Source organism: Mixophyes fleayi, chromosome 3, assembly GCF_038048845.1.
Source record: "Mixophyes fleayi isolate aMixFle1 chromosome 3, aMixFle1.hap1, whole genome shotgun sequence".
NCBI classification, from domain to species: Eukaryota; Metazoa; Chordata; class Amphibia; order Anura; family Limnodynastidae; genus Mixophyes; species Mixophyes fleayi.
The window spans coordinates 33,723,277-33,736,271 of NC_134404.1; the positions used below are offsets into that span (position 1 = coordinate 33,723,277).

The 12,995-nt window shown below is 34.3% G+C and overlaps 13 non-coding genes across 13 annotated transcripts; all 13 read left to right on the forward strand.

Annotated features, from left to right (window-relative positions):
• The first annotated feature begins 63 nt into the window (after window positions 1–63).
• Window positions 64–149, forward strand: TRNAR-UCU (transfer RNA arginine (anticodon UCU)). Its single transcript is given in 2 exon segments — window positions 64–100; window positions 114–149. It is a non-coding gene; the product is annotated as a tRNA-Arg (tRNA).
• Window positions 150–1,124: 975 nt separating this feature from the next.
• On the forward strand, window positions 1,125–1,210 carry TRNAR-UCU (transfer RNA arginine (anticodon UCU)). Its single transcript is given in 2 exon segments — window positions 1,125–1,161; window positions 1,175–1,210. It is a non-coding gene; the product is annotated as a tRNA-Arg (tRNA).
• Window positions 1,211–2,159: 949 nt separating this feature from the next.
• Window positions 2,160–2,245, forward strand: TRNAR-UCU (transfer RNA arginine (anticodon UCU)). The gene is given in 2 exon segments: window positions 2,160–2,196; window positions 2,210–2,245. It is a non-coding gene; the product is annotated as a tRNA-Arg (tRNA).
• A 975-nt stretch (window positions 2,246–3,220) lies between these two features.
• TRNAR-UCU (transfer RNA arginine (anticodon UCU)) lies at window positions 3,221–3,306 on the forward strand. Its single transcript is given in 2 exon segments — window positions 3,221–3,257; window positions 3,271–3,306. It is a non-coding gene; the product is annotated as a tRNA-Arg (tRNA).
• Window positions 3,307–4,281: 975 nt separating this feature from the next.
• Window positions 4,282–4,367, forward strand: TRNAR-UCU (transfer RNA arginine (anticodon UCU)). Its single transcript is given in 2 exon segments — window positions 4,282–4,318; window positions 4,332–4,367. It is a non-coding gene; the product is annotated as a tRNA-Arg (tRNA).
• Window positions 4,368–5,342: 975 nt separating this feature from the next.
• Window positions 5,343–5,428, forward strand: TRNAR-UCU (transfer RNA arginine (anticodon UCU)). Its single transcript is given in 2 exon segments — window positions 5,343–5,379; window positions 5,393–5,428. It is a non-coding gene; the product is annotated as a tRNA-Arg (tRNA).
• Window positions 5,429–6,403: 975 nt separating this feature from the next.
• TRNAR-UCU (transfer RNA arginine (anticodon UCU)) lies at window positions 6,404–6,489 on the forward strand. Its single transcript is given in 2 exon segments — window positions 6,404–6,440; window positions 6,454–6,489. It is a non-coding gene; the product is annotated as a tRNA-Arg (tRNA).
• A 975-nt stretch (window positions 6,490–7,464) lies between these two features.
• Window positions 7,465–7,550, forward strand: TRNAR-UCU (transfer RNA arginine (anticodon UCU)). The gene is given in 2 exon segments: window positions 7,465–7,501; window positions 7,515–7,550. It is a non-coding gene; the product is annotated as a tRNA-Arg (tRNA).
• A 977-nt stretch (window positions 7,551–8,527) lies between these two features.
• TRNAR-UCU (transfer RNA arginine (anticodon UCU)) lies at window positions 8,528–8,613 on the forward strand. The gene is given in 2 exon segments: window positions 8,528–8,564; window positions 8,578–8,613. It is a non-coding gene; the product is annotated as a tRNA-Arg (tRNA).
• Window positions 8,614–9,588: 975 nt separating this feature from the next.
• TRNAR-UCU (transfer RNA arginine (anticodon UCU)) lies at window positions 9,589–9,674 on the forward strand. The gene is given in 2 exon segments: window positions 9,589–9,625; window positions 9,639–9,674. It is a non-coding gene; the product is annotated as a tRNA-Arg (tRNA).
• A 975-nt stretch (window positions 9,675–10,649) lies between these two features.
• On the forward strand, window positions 10,650–10,735 carry TRNAR-UCU (transfer RNA arginine (anticodon UCU)). The gene is given in 2 exon segments: window positions 10,650–10,686; window positions 10,700–10,735. It is a non-coding gene; the product is annotated as a tRNA-Arg (tRNA).
• Window positions 10,736–11,678: 943 nt separating this feature from the next.
• On the forward strand, window positions 11,679–11,764 carry TRNAR-UCU (transfer RNA arginine (anticodon UCU)). Its single transcript is given in 2 exon segments — window positions 11,679–11,715; window positions 11,729–11,764. It is a non-coding gene; the product is annotated as a tRNA-Arg (tRNA).
• A 977-nt stretch (window positions 11,765–12,741) lies between these two features.
• TRNAR-UCU (transfer RNA arginine (anticodon UCU)) lies at window positions 12,742–12,827 on the forward strand. The gene is given in 2 exon segments: window positions 12,742–12,778; window positions 12,792–12,827. It is a non-coding gene; the product is annotated as a tRNA-Arg (tRNA).
• The last annotated feature ends 168 nt before the right edge of the window (window positions 12,828–12,995 follow it).

The window sequence follows — 12,995 nt, forward strand, 5'->3', positions numbered from 1 at the left end:
TTATCTATTACAATATTTTATTCTCCAAGCAGTAAAAGCAAAAGGAAAATTACTACCAACAGGGGCTCTGTGGCACAATGGATAGCGCATTGGACTTCTAGTATGTTGTAGTTATTCAAAGGTTGTGGGTTCGAGTCCCACCAGAGTCATTGCATCAATTCACTTGCAAACTTTTAATATTCACATACGTCTGGATGTAACTTACAGATTGTAGGTTTGAATCCTAACAAAAATGTAGAAATGGGCTTTTCTACCTAATAATCCTCAAATTGGGTAGCACAAAATACTGGAATAATTCCTGATACTTGAAAGAGTATTTGTAGGCTTAATAGCCAGTTGGAAGACTCAGTCATGTCTTTTAGTGCCATTTTGCAGAGTTGTAAAACTTTCACAATCCATAACAACATTTCTAACCATGGAATCAATTATTACATTCCAATATTTGATTTCAATGTTACAGATGATAAAAGTGGAATCATACTGGAAAAATTCCTGATAAAATACCAGAGTGACTCCTCATATTTGAAATAGGACTTCTAGCCAAATGTGGCATTTGGAATACTCAGACATGTCTATTTTTGCTACTTTGACAATCCATAGCAACATTTCTTTCCATGGAATCATATATTTCACTCCACCTTGTGATTTCATTGTTACAGATGATAAAAGTGGAATAATACTGGAAAAAATCTTGATAAAATGCTGGAGTGACTCCTCTTATTTCAAACAGGACTTGCAGCCAAAATTGGCATTTGGAAGACACAGACATGGTTATTTTTGCCATTAGACAGACAGGTTGTGAATATCTGACAAACTTTTAGAAATTTGTGACAATGGAAAAAAAAATTCAATCCACCACTTGAACCCATTGTTACCGATAATAATTGAAGAAATATGTCTGTGACATTCTTCTGTGTCTCACTCAACCAAGAATCCAACTGTCAATCAGTAATAACAAGCTTTGAGCTCCTACTTGGTACTAACCACTATCTTGTCTGCTACTTTTCTGCCATCAACCTGTATGTGTTAAAATATAGAGAATTGTTACATCAAAGATTGTATTATCTATTACAATATTTTATTTTCCAAGCAGTAAAAGCAAAAGGAAAATTACTACCAACAGGGGCTCTGTGGCACAATGGATAGCGCATTGGACTTCTAGTATGTTGTAGTTATTCAAAGGTTGTGGGTTCGAGTCCCACCAGAGTCATTGCATCAATTCACTTGCAAACTTTTAATATTCACATACGTCTGGATGTAACTTACAGATTGTAGGTTTGAATCCTAACAAAAATGTAGAAATGGGCTTTTCTACCTAATAATCCTCAAATTGGGTAGCACAAAATACTGGAATAATTCCTGATACTTGAAAGAGTATTTGTAGGCTTAATAGCCAGTTGGAAGACTCAGTCATGTCTTTTAGTGCCATTTTGCAGAGTTGTAAAACTTTCACAATCCATAACAACATTTCTTACCATGGAATCAATTATTACATTCCAATATTTGATTTCAATGTTACAGATGATAAAAGTGGAATAATACTGGAAAAATTCCTGATATTATTCTACCTCATATTTGAATGTGGCATTTGGAATACTCAGACATGTCTATTTTTGCCACTTTGACAATCCATAGCAACATTTCTTTCCATGGAATCAATTATTTCACTCCACCATGTGATTTCAATGTTACAGATGATAAAAGTGGAATAATACTGGAAAAAAAATTGATAAAATGCTGGAGTGACTCCTCTTATTTCAAACAGGACTTCTAGCCAAAATTGGCATTTGGAAGACACAGACGTGGTTATTTTTGCCATTAGACAGACAGGTTGTGAATATCTGACAAACTTTTTGAAATTTGTAACAATGGAAAAAAAAATTCAATCCACCACTTGAACCCATTGTTACCGATAATAATTGAAGAAATATGTCTGTGACATTCTTCTGTGTCTCACTCAACCAAGAATCCAACTGTCAATCAGTAATAACAAGCTTTGAGCTCCTACTTGGTACTAACCACTATCTTGTCTGCTACTTTTCTGCCATCAACCTGTATGTGTTAAAATATAGAGAATTGTTACATCAAAGATTGTATTATCTATTACAATATTTTATTCTCCAAGCAGTAAAAGCAAAAGGAAAATTACTACCAACAGGGGCTCTGTGGCGCAATGGATAGCACATTGGACTTCTAGTATGTTGTAGTTATTCAAAGGTTGTGGGTTCGAGTCCCACCAGAGTCATTGCATGAATTCACTTGCAAACTTTTAATATTCACATACGTCTGGATGTAACTTACAGATTGTAGGTTTGAATCCTAACAAAAATGTAGAAATGGGCTTTTCTACCTAATAATCCTCAAATTGGGTAGCAGAAAATACTGGAATAATTCCTGATACTTGAAATAGTATTTGTAGGCTTAATAGCCAGTTGGAAGACTCAGTCATGTCTTTTAGTGCCATTTTGCAGAGTTGTAAAACTTTCACAATCCATAACAACATTTCTTACCATGGAATCAATTATTACATTCCAATATTTGATTTCAATGTTACAGATGATAAAAATGGAATAATACTGGAAAAATTCCTGATAAAATACCAGAGTGACTCCTCATATTTGAAATAGGACTTCTAGCCAAATTCGGCATTTGGAATACTCAGACATGTCTATTTTTGCCACTTTGAGAATCCATAGCAACATTTCTTTCCATGGAATCAATTATTTCACTCCACCATGTGATTTCAATGTTACAGATGATAAAAGTGGAATAATACTGGAAAAAAAATTGATAAAATGCTGGAGTGACTCCTCTTATTTCAAACAGGACTTCTAGCCAAAATTGGCATTTGGAAGACACAGACGTGGTTATTTTTGCCATTAGACAGACAGGTTGTGAATATCTGACAAACTTTTTGAAATTTGTAACAATGGAAAAAAAAATTCAATCCACCACTTGAACCCATTGTTACCGATAATAATTGAAGAAATATGTCTGTGACATTCTTCTGTGTCTCACTCAACCAAGAATCCAACTGTCAATCAGTAATAACAAGCTTTGAGCTCCTACTTGGTACTAACCACTATCTTGTCTGCTACTTTTCTGCCATCAACCTGTATGTGTTAAAATATAGAGAATTGTTACATCAAAGATTGTATTATCTATTACAATATTTTATTCTCCAAGCAGTAAAAGCAAAAGGAAAATTACTACCAACAGGGGCTCTGTGGCGCAATGGATAGCACATTGGACTTCTAGTATGTTGTAGTTATTCAAAGGTTGTGGGTTCGAGTCCCACCAGAGTCATTGCATGAATTCACTTGCAAACTTTTAATATTCACATACGTCTGGATGTAACTTACAGATTGTAGGTTTGAATCCTAACAAAAATGTAGAAATGGGCTTTTCTACCTAATAATCCTCAAATTGGGTAGCAGAAAATACTGGAATAATTCCTGATACTTGAAATAGTATTTATAGGCTTAATAGCCAGTTGGAAGACTCAGTCATGTCTTTTAGTGCCATTTTGCAGAGTTGTAAAACTTTCACAATCCATAACAACATTTCTTACCATGGAATCAATTATTACATTCCAATATTTGATTTCAATGTTACAGATGATAAAAATGGAATAATACTGGAAAAATTCCTGATAAAATACCAGAGTGACTCCTCATATTTGAAATAGGACTTCTAGCCAAATTCGGCATTTGGAATACTCAGACATGTCTATTTTTGCCACTTTGAGAATCCATAGCAACATTTCTTTCCATGGAATCAATTATTTCACTCCACCATGTGATTTCAATGTTACAGATGATAAAAGTGGAATAATACTGGAAAAAAAATTGATAAAATGCTGGAGTGACTCCTCTTATTTCAAACAGGACTTCTAGCCAAAATTGGCATTTGGAAGACACAGACGTGGTTATTTTTGCCATTAGACAGACAGGTTGTGAATATCTGACAAACTTTTTGAAATTTGTAACAATGGAAAAAAAAATTCAATCCACCACTTGAACCCATTGTTACCGATAATAATTGAAGAAATATGTCTGTGACATTCTTCTGTGTCTCACTCAACCAAGAATCCAACTGTCAATCAGTAATAACAAGCTTTGAGCTCCTACTTGGTACTAACCACTATCTTGTCTGCTACTTTTCTGCCATCAACCTGTATGTGTTAAAATATAGAGAATTGTTACATCAAAGATTGTATTATCTATTACAATATTTTATTCTCCAAGCAGTAAAAGCAAAAGGAAAATTACTACCAACAGGGGCTCTGTGGCGCAATGGATAGCACATTGGACTTCTAGTATGTTGTAGTTATTCAAAGGTTGTGGGTTCGAGTCCCACCAGAGTCATTGCATGAATTCACTTGCAAACTTTTAATATTCACATACGTCTGGATGTAACTTACAGATTGTAGGTTTGAATCCTAACAAAAATGTAGAAATGGGCTTTTCTACCTAATAATCCTCAAATTGGGTAGCAGAAAATACTGGAATAATTCCTGATACTTGAAATAGTATTTATAGGCTTAATAGCCAGTTGGAAGACTCAGTCATGTCTTTTAGTGCCATTTTGCAGAGTTGTAAAACTTTCACAATCCATAACAACATTTCTTACCATAGAATCAATTATTACATTCCAATATTTGATTTCAATGTTACAGATGATAAAAATGGAATAATACTGGAAAAATTCCTGATAAAATACCAGAGTGACTCCTCATATTTGAAATAGGACTTCTAGCCAAATTCGGCATTTGGAATACTCAGACATGTCTATTTTTGCCACTTTGAGAATCCATAGCAACATTTCTTTCCATGGAATCAATTATTTCACTCCACCATGTGATTTCAATGTTACAGATGATAAAAGTGGAATAATACTGGAAAAAAAATTGATAAAATGCTGGAGTGACTCCTCTTATTTCAAACAGGACTTCTAGCCAAAATTGGCATTTGGAAGACACAGACGTGGTTATTTTTGCCATTAGACAGACAGGTTGTGAATATCTGACAAACTTTTTGAAATTTGTAACAATGGAAAAAAAAATTCAATCCACCACTTGAACCCATTGTTACCGATAATAATTGAAGAAATATGTCTGTGACATTCTTCTGTGTCTCACTCAACCAAGAATCCAACTGTCAATCAGTAATAACAAGCTTTGAGCTCCTACTTGGTACTAACCACTATCTTGTCTGCTACTTTTCTGCCATCAACCTGTATGTGTTAAAATATAGAGAATTGTTACATCAAAGATTGTATTATCTATTACAATATTTTATTCTCCAAGCAGTAAAAGCAAAAGGAAAATTACTACCAACAGGGGCTCTGTGGCGCAATGGATAGCACATTGGACTTCTAGTATGTTGTAGTTATTCAAAGGTTGTGGGTTCGAGTCCCACCAGAGTCATTGCATGAATTCACTTGCAAACTTTTAATATTCACATACGTCTGGATGTAACTTACAGATTGTAGGTTTGAATCCTAACAAAAATGTAGAAATGGGCTTTTCTACCTAATAATCCTCAAATTGGGTAGCAGAAAATACTGGAATAATTCCTGATACTTGAAATAGTATTTATAGGCTTAATAGCCAGTTGGAAGACTCAGTCATGTCTTTTAGTGCCATTTTGCAGAGTTGTAAAACTTTCACAATCCATAACAACATTTCTTACCATAGAATCAATTATTACATTCCAATATTTGATTTCAATGTTACAGATGATAAAAATGGAATAATACTGGAAAAATTCCTGATAAAATACCAGAGTGACTCCTCATATTTGAAATAGGACTTCTAGCCAAATTCGGCATTTGGAATACTCAGACATGTCTATTTTTGCCACTTTGAGAATCCATAGCAACATTTCTTTCCATGGAATCAATTATTTCACTCCACCATGTGATTTCAATGTTACAGATGATAAAAGTGGAATAATACTGGAAAAAAAATTGATAAAATGCTGGAGTGACTCCTCTTATTTCAAACAGGACTTCTAGCCAAAATTGGCATTTGGAAGACACAGACGTGGTTATTTTTGCCATTAGACAGACAGGTTGTGAATATCTGACAAACTTTTTGAAATTTGTAGCAATGGAAAAAAAAATTCAATCCACCACTTGAACCCATTGTTACCGATAATAATTGAAGAAATATGTCTGTGACATTCTTCTGTGTCTTACTCAACCAAGAATCCAACTGTCAATCAGTAATAACAAGCTTTGAACTCATACTCAGTACCAACCACTATCTTGTCTGCTACTTTTCTGCCATCAACCTGTATGTGTTAAAATATAGAGAATTGTTACATCAAAGATTGTATTATCTATTACAATATTTTATTCTCCAAGCAGTAAAAGCAAAAGGAAAATTGCTACCAACAGGGGATCTGTGGCGCAATGGATAGCGCATTGGACTTCTAGTATGTTGTAGTTATTCAAAGGTTGTGGGTTCGAGTCACACCAGAGTCATTGCATGAGTTCACTTGCAAACTTTTAATATTCACATACATCTGGATGTAACTTACAGATTGTAGGTTTGAATCCTAACAAAAATGTAGAAATGGGCGTTTCTACCTAATAATCCTCAAATTGGGTAGCACAAAATACTGGAATAATTCCTGATACTTGAAATAGTATTTGTAGGCTTAATAGCCAGTTGGAAGACTCAGTCATGTCTTTTAGTGCCATTTTGCAGAGTTGTAAAACTTTCACAATCCATAACAACATTTCTTACCATGGAATCAATTATTACATTCCAATATTTGATTTCAATGTTACAGATGATAAAAATGGAATAATACTGGAAAAATTCCTGATAAAATACCGGAGTGACTCCTCATATTTGAAATAGGACTTCTAGCCAAATTCGGCATTTGGAATACTCAGACATGTCTATTTTTGCCACTTTGAGAATCCATAGCAACATTTCTTTCCATGGAATCAATTATTTCACTCCACCATGTGATTTCAATGTTACAGATGATAAAAGTGGAATAATACTGGAAAAAAAATTGATAAAATGCTGGAGTGACTCCTCTTATTTCAAACAGGACTTCTAGCCAAAATTGGAATTTGGAAGACACAGACATGGTTATTTTTGCCATTAGACAGACAGGTTGTGAATATCTGACAAACTTTTTGAAATTTGTAACAATGGAAAAAAAAATTCAATCCACCACTTGAACCCATTGTTACCGATAATAATTGAAGAAATATGTCTGTGACATTCTTCTGTGTCTCACTCAACCAAGAATCCAACTGTCAATCTGTAATAACAAGCTTTGAACTCCTACTTGGTACTAACCACTATCTTGTCTGCTACTTTTCTGCCATCAACCTGTATGTGTTAAAATATAGAGAATTGTTACATCAAAGATTGTATTATCTATTACAATATTTTATTCTCCAAGCAGTAAAAGCAAAAGGAAAATTACTGCTAACAGGGGCTCTGTGGCGCAATGGATAGCACATTGGACTTCTAGTATGTTGTAGTTATTCAAAGGTTGTGGGTTCGAGTCCCACCAGAGTCATTGCATCAATTCACTTGCAACCTTTTAATATTCATCAATACATCTGGATGTAACTTACAGATTGTAGGTTTGAATCCTAACAAAAATGTAGAAATGGGCTTTTCTACCTAATAATCCTCCAATTGGGTAGCAGAAAATACTGGAATAATTCCGGATACTTGAAATAGTATTTGTAGGCTTAATAGCCAGTTGGAAGACTCAGTCATGTCTTTTAGTGCCATTTTGCAGAGTTGTAAAACTTTCACAATCCATAACACCATTTCTTACCATGGAATCAATTATTACATTCCAATATTTGATTTCAATGTTACAGATGATAAAAGTGGAATAATACTGGAAAAATTCCTGATAAAATACCAGAGTGACTCCTCATATTTGAAATAGGACTTCTAGCCAAATGTGGCATTTAGAATACTCAGACATGTCTATTTTTGCCACTTTGACAATCCATAGCAACATTTCTTTCCATGGAATCATATATTTCACTCCACCATGTGATTTCATTGTTACAGATGATAAAAGTGGAATAATACTGGAAAAAATCTTGATAAAATGCTGGAGTGACTCCTCTTATTTCAAACAGGACTTGTAGCCAAAATTGGCATTTGGAAGACACAGACATGGTTATTTTTGCCATTAGACAGACAGGTTGTGAATATCTGACAAACTTTTTGAAATTTGTAACAATGGAAAAAAAAATTCAATCCACCACTTGAACCCATTGTTACCGATAATAATTGAAGAAATATGTCTGTGACATTCTTCTGTGTCTCACTCAACCAAGAATCCAACTGTCAATCAGTAATAACAAGCTTTGAACTCATACTCGGTACCAACCACTTTCTTGTCTGCTACTTTTCTGCCATCAACCTGTATGTGTTAAAATATAGAGAATTGTTACATCAAAGATTGTATTATCTATTACAATATTTTATTCTCCAAGCGGTAAAAGCAAAAGGAAAATTACTACCAACAGGGGCTCTGTGGCGCAATGGATAGCGCATTGGACTTCTAGTATGTTGTAGTTATTCAAAGGTTGTGGGTTCGAGTCCCACCAGAGTCATTGCATGAATTCACTTGCAAACTTTTAATATTCACATACGTCTGGATGTAACTTACAGATTGTAGGTTTGAATCCTAACAAAAATGTAGAAATGGGCTTTTCTACCTAATAATCCTCAAATTGGGTAGCACAAAATACTGGAATAATTCCTGATACTTGAAATAGTATTTGTAGGCTTAATAGCCAGTTGGAAGACTCAGTCATGTCTTTTAGTGCCATTTTGCAGAGTTGTAAAACTTTCACAATCCATAACAACATTTCTTACCATGGAATCAATTATTACATTCCAATATTTGATTTCAATGTTACAGATGATAAAAGTGGAATAATACTGGAAAAATTCCTGATAAAATACCGGAGTGACTCCTCATATTTGAAATAGGACTTCTAGCCAAATGTGGCATTTAGAATACTCAGACATGTCTATTTTTGCCACTTTGACAATCCATAGCAACATTTCTTTCCATGGAATCATATATTTCACTCCACCATGTGATTTCATTGTTACAGATGATAAAAGTGGAATAATACTGGAAAAAAAATTGATAAAATGCTGGAGTGACTCCTCTTATTTCAAACAGGACTTCTAGCCAAAATTGGAATTTCGAAGACACAGACATGGTTATTTTTGCCATTAGACAGACAGGTTGTGAATATCTGACAAACTTTTAGAAATTTGTGACAATGGAAAAAAAAATTCAATCCACCACTTGAACCCATTGTTACCGATAATAATTGAAGAAATATGTCTGTGACATTCTTCTGTGTCTCACTCAACCAAGAATCCAACTGTCAATCAGTAATAACAAGCTTTGAGCTCCTACTTGGTACTAACCACTATCTTGTCTGCTACTTTTCTGCCATCAACCTGTATGTGTTAAAATATAGAGAATTCTTACATGAAAGATTGTATTATCTATTACAATATTTTATTCTCCAAGCAGTAAAAGCAAAAGGAAAATTACTACCAACAGGGGCTCTGTGGCGCAATGGATAGCGCATTGGACTTCTAGTATGTTGTAGTTATTCAAAGGTTGTGGGCTCGAGTCCCACCAGAGTCATTGCATCAATTCCCATGCAAACTTTTAATATTCACATACATCTGGATGTAATTTACAGATTGTAGGTTTGAATCCTAACAAAAATGTAGAAATGGGCTTTTCTACCTAATAATCCTCCAATTGGGTAGCACAAAATACTGGAATAATTCCTGATACTTGAAATAGTATTTGTAGGCTTAATAGCCAGTTGGAAGACTCAGTCATGTCTTTTAGTGCCATTTTGCAGAGTTGTAAAACTTTCACAATCCATAACAACATTTCTTACCATGGAATCAATTATTACATTCCAATATTTGATTTCAATGTTACAGATGATAAAAGTGGAATAATACTGGAAAAATTCCTGATAAAATACCGGAGTGACTCCTCATATTTGAAATAGGACTTCTAGCCAAATGTTGCATTTAGAATACTCAGACATGTCTATTTTTGCCACTTTGACAATCCATAGCAACATTTCTTTCCATGGAATCATATATTTCACTCCACCATGTGATTTCATTGTTACAGATGATAAAAGTGGAATAATACTGGAAAAAAAATTGATAAAATGCTGGAGTGACTCCTCTTTTTTCAAACAGGACTTGCAGCCAAAATTGGCATTTGGAAGACACAGACATGGTTATTTTTGCCATTAGACAGACAGGTTGTAAATATCTGACAAACTTTTAGAAATTTGTGACAATGGAAAAAAAAATTCAATCCACCACTTGAACCCATTGTTACCGATAATAATTGAAGAAATATGTCTGTGACATTCTTCTGTGTCTCACTCAACCAAGAATCCAACTGTCAATCAGTAATAACAAGCTTTGAGCTCCTACTTGGTACTAACCACTATCTTGTCTGCTACTTTTCTGCCATCAACCTGTATGTGTTAAAATATAGAGAATTGTTACATCAAAGATTGTATTATCTATTACAATATTTTATTCTCCAAGCAGTAAAAGCAAAAGGAAAATTACTACCAACAGGGGCTCTGTGGCGCAATGGATAGCACATTGGACTTCTAGTATGTTGTAGTTATTCAAAGGTTGTGGGTTCGAGTCCCACCAGAGTCATCAATACGTCTGGATGTAACTTACAGATTGTAGGTTTGAATCCTAACAAAAATGTAGAAATGGGCTTTTCTACCTAATAATCCTCCAATTGGGTAGCACAAAATACTGGAATAATTCCTGATACTTGAAATAGTATTTGTAGGCTTAATAGCCAGTTGGAAGACTCAGTCATGTCTTTTAGTGCCATTTTGCAGAGTTGTAAAACTTTCACAATCCATAACACCATTTCTTACCATGAAATCAATTATTACATTCCAATATTTGATTTCAATGTTACAGATGATAAAAGTGGAATAATACTGGAAAAATTCCTGATAAAATACCGGAGTGACTCCTCATATTTGAAATAGGACTTCTAGCCAAATGTGGCATTTAGAATACTCAGACATGTCTATTTTTGCCACTTTGACAATCCATAGCAACATTTCTTTCCATGGAATCAATTATTTAACTCCACCATGTGATTTCATTGTTACAGATGATAAAAGTGGAATAATACTGGAAAAAATATTGATAAAATGCTGGAGTGACTCCTCTTATTTCAAACAGGACTTCTAGCCAAAATTGGAATTTCGAAGACACAGACATGGTTATTTTTGCCATTAGACAGACAGGTTGTGAATATCTGACAAACTTTTAGAAATTTGTGACAATGGAAAAAAAAATTCAATCCACCACTTGAACCCATTGTTACCGATAATAATTGAAGAAATATGTCTGTGACATTCTTCTGTGTCTCACTCAACCAAGAATCCAACTGTCAATCAGTAATAACAAGCTTTGAGCTCCTACTTGGTACTAACCACTATCTTGTCTGCTACTTTTCTGCCATCAACCTGTATGTGTTAAAATATAGAGAATTGTTACATCAAAGATTGTATTATCTATTACAATATTTTATTCTCCAAGCAGTAAAAGCAAAAGGAAAATTACTACCAACAGGGGCTCTGTGGCGCAATGGAAAGCGCATTGGACTTCTAGTGTGTTGTAGTTATTCAAAGGTTGTGGGTTCGAGTCCCACCAGAGTCATTGCATCAATTCACTTGCAACCTTTTAATATTCATCAATACGTCTGGATGTAACTTACAGATTGTAGGTTTGAATCCTAACAAAAATGTAGAAATGGGCTTTTCTACATAATAATCCTCAAATTGGGTAGCACAAAATACTGGAATAATTCCTGATACTTGAAAGAGTATTTGTAGGCTTAATAGCCAGTTGGAAGACTCAGTCATGTCTTTTAGTGCCATTTTGCAGAGTTGTAAAACTTTCACAATCCATAACACCATTTCTTACCATGGAATCAATTATTACATTCCAATATTTGATTTCAATGTTACAGATGATAAAAGTGGAATAATACTGGAAAAATTCCTGATAAAATACCGGAGTGACTCCTCATATTTGAAATAGGACTTCTAGCCAAATGTGGCATTTAGAATACTCAGACATGTCTATTTTTGCCACTTTGACAATCCATAGCAACATTTCTTTCCATGGAATCATATATTTCACTCCACCATGTGATTTCATTGTTACAGATGATAAAAGTGGAATAATACTGGAAAAAAAATTGATAAAATGCTGGAGTGACTCCTCTTTTTTCAAACAGGACTTGCAGCCAAAATTGGCATTTGGAAGACACAGACATGGTTATTTTTGCCATTAGACAGACAGGTTGTAAATATCTGACAAACTTTTAGAAATTTGTGACAATGGAAAAAAAAATTCAATCCACCACTTGAACCCATTGTTACCGATAATAATTGAAGAAATATGTCTGTGACATTCTTCTGTGTCTCACTCAACCAAGAATCCAACTGTCAATCAGTAATAACAAGCTTTGAGCTCCTACTTGGTACTAACCACTATCTTGTCTGCTACTTTTCTGCCATCAACCTGTATGTGTTAAAATATAGAGAATTGTTACATCAAAGATTGTATTATCTATTACAATATTTTATTCTCCAAGCAGTAAAAGCAAAAGGAAAATTACTACCAACAGGGGCTCTGTGGCGCAATGGATAGCGCATTGGACTTCTAGTATGTTGTAGTTATTCAAAGGTTGTGGGTTCGAGTCCCACCAGAGTCATCAATACGTCTGGATGTAACTTACAGATTGTAGGTTTGAATCCTAACAAAAATGTAGAAATGGGCTTTTCTACCTAATAATCCTCAAATTGGGTAGCACAAAATACTGGAATAATTCCTGATACTTGAAATAGTATTTGTAGGCTTAATAGCCAGTTGGAAGACTCAG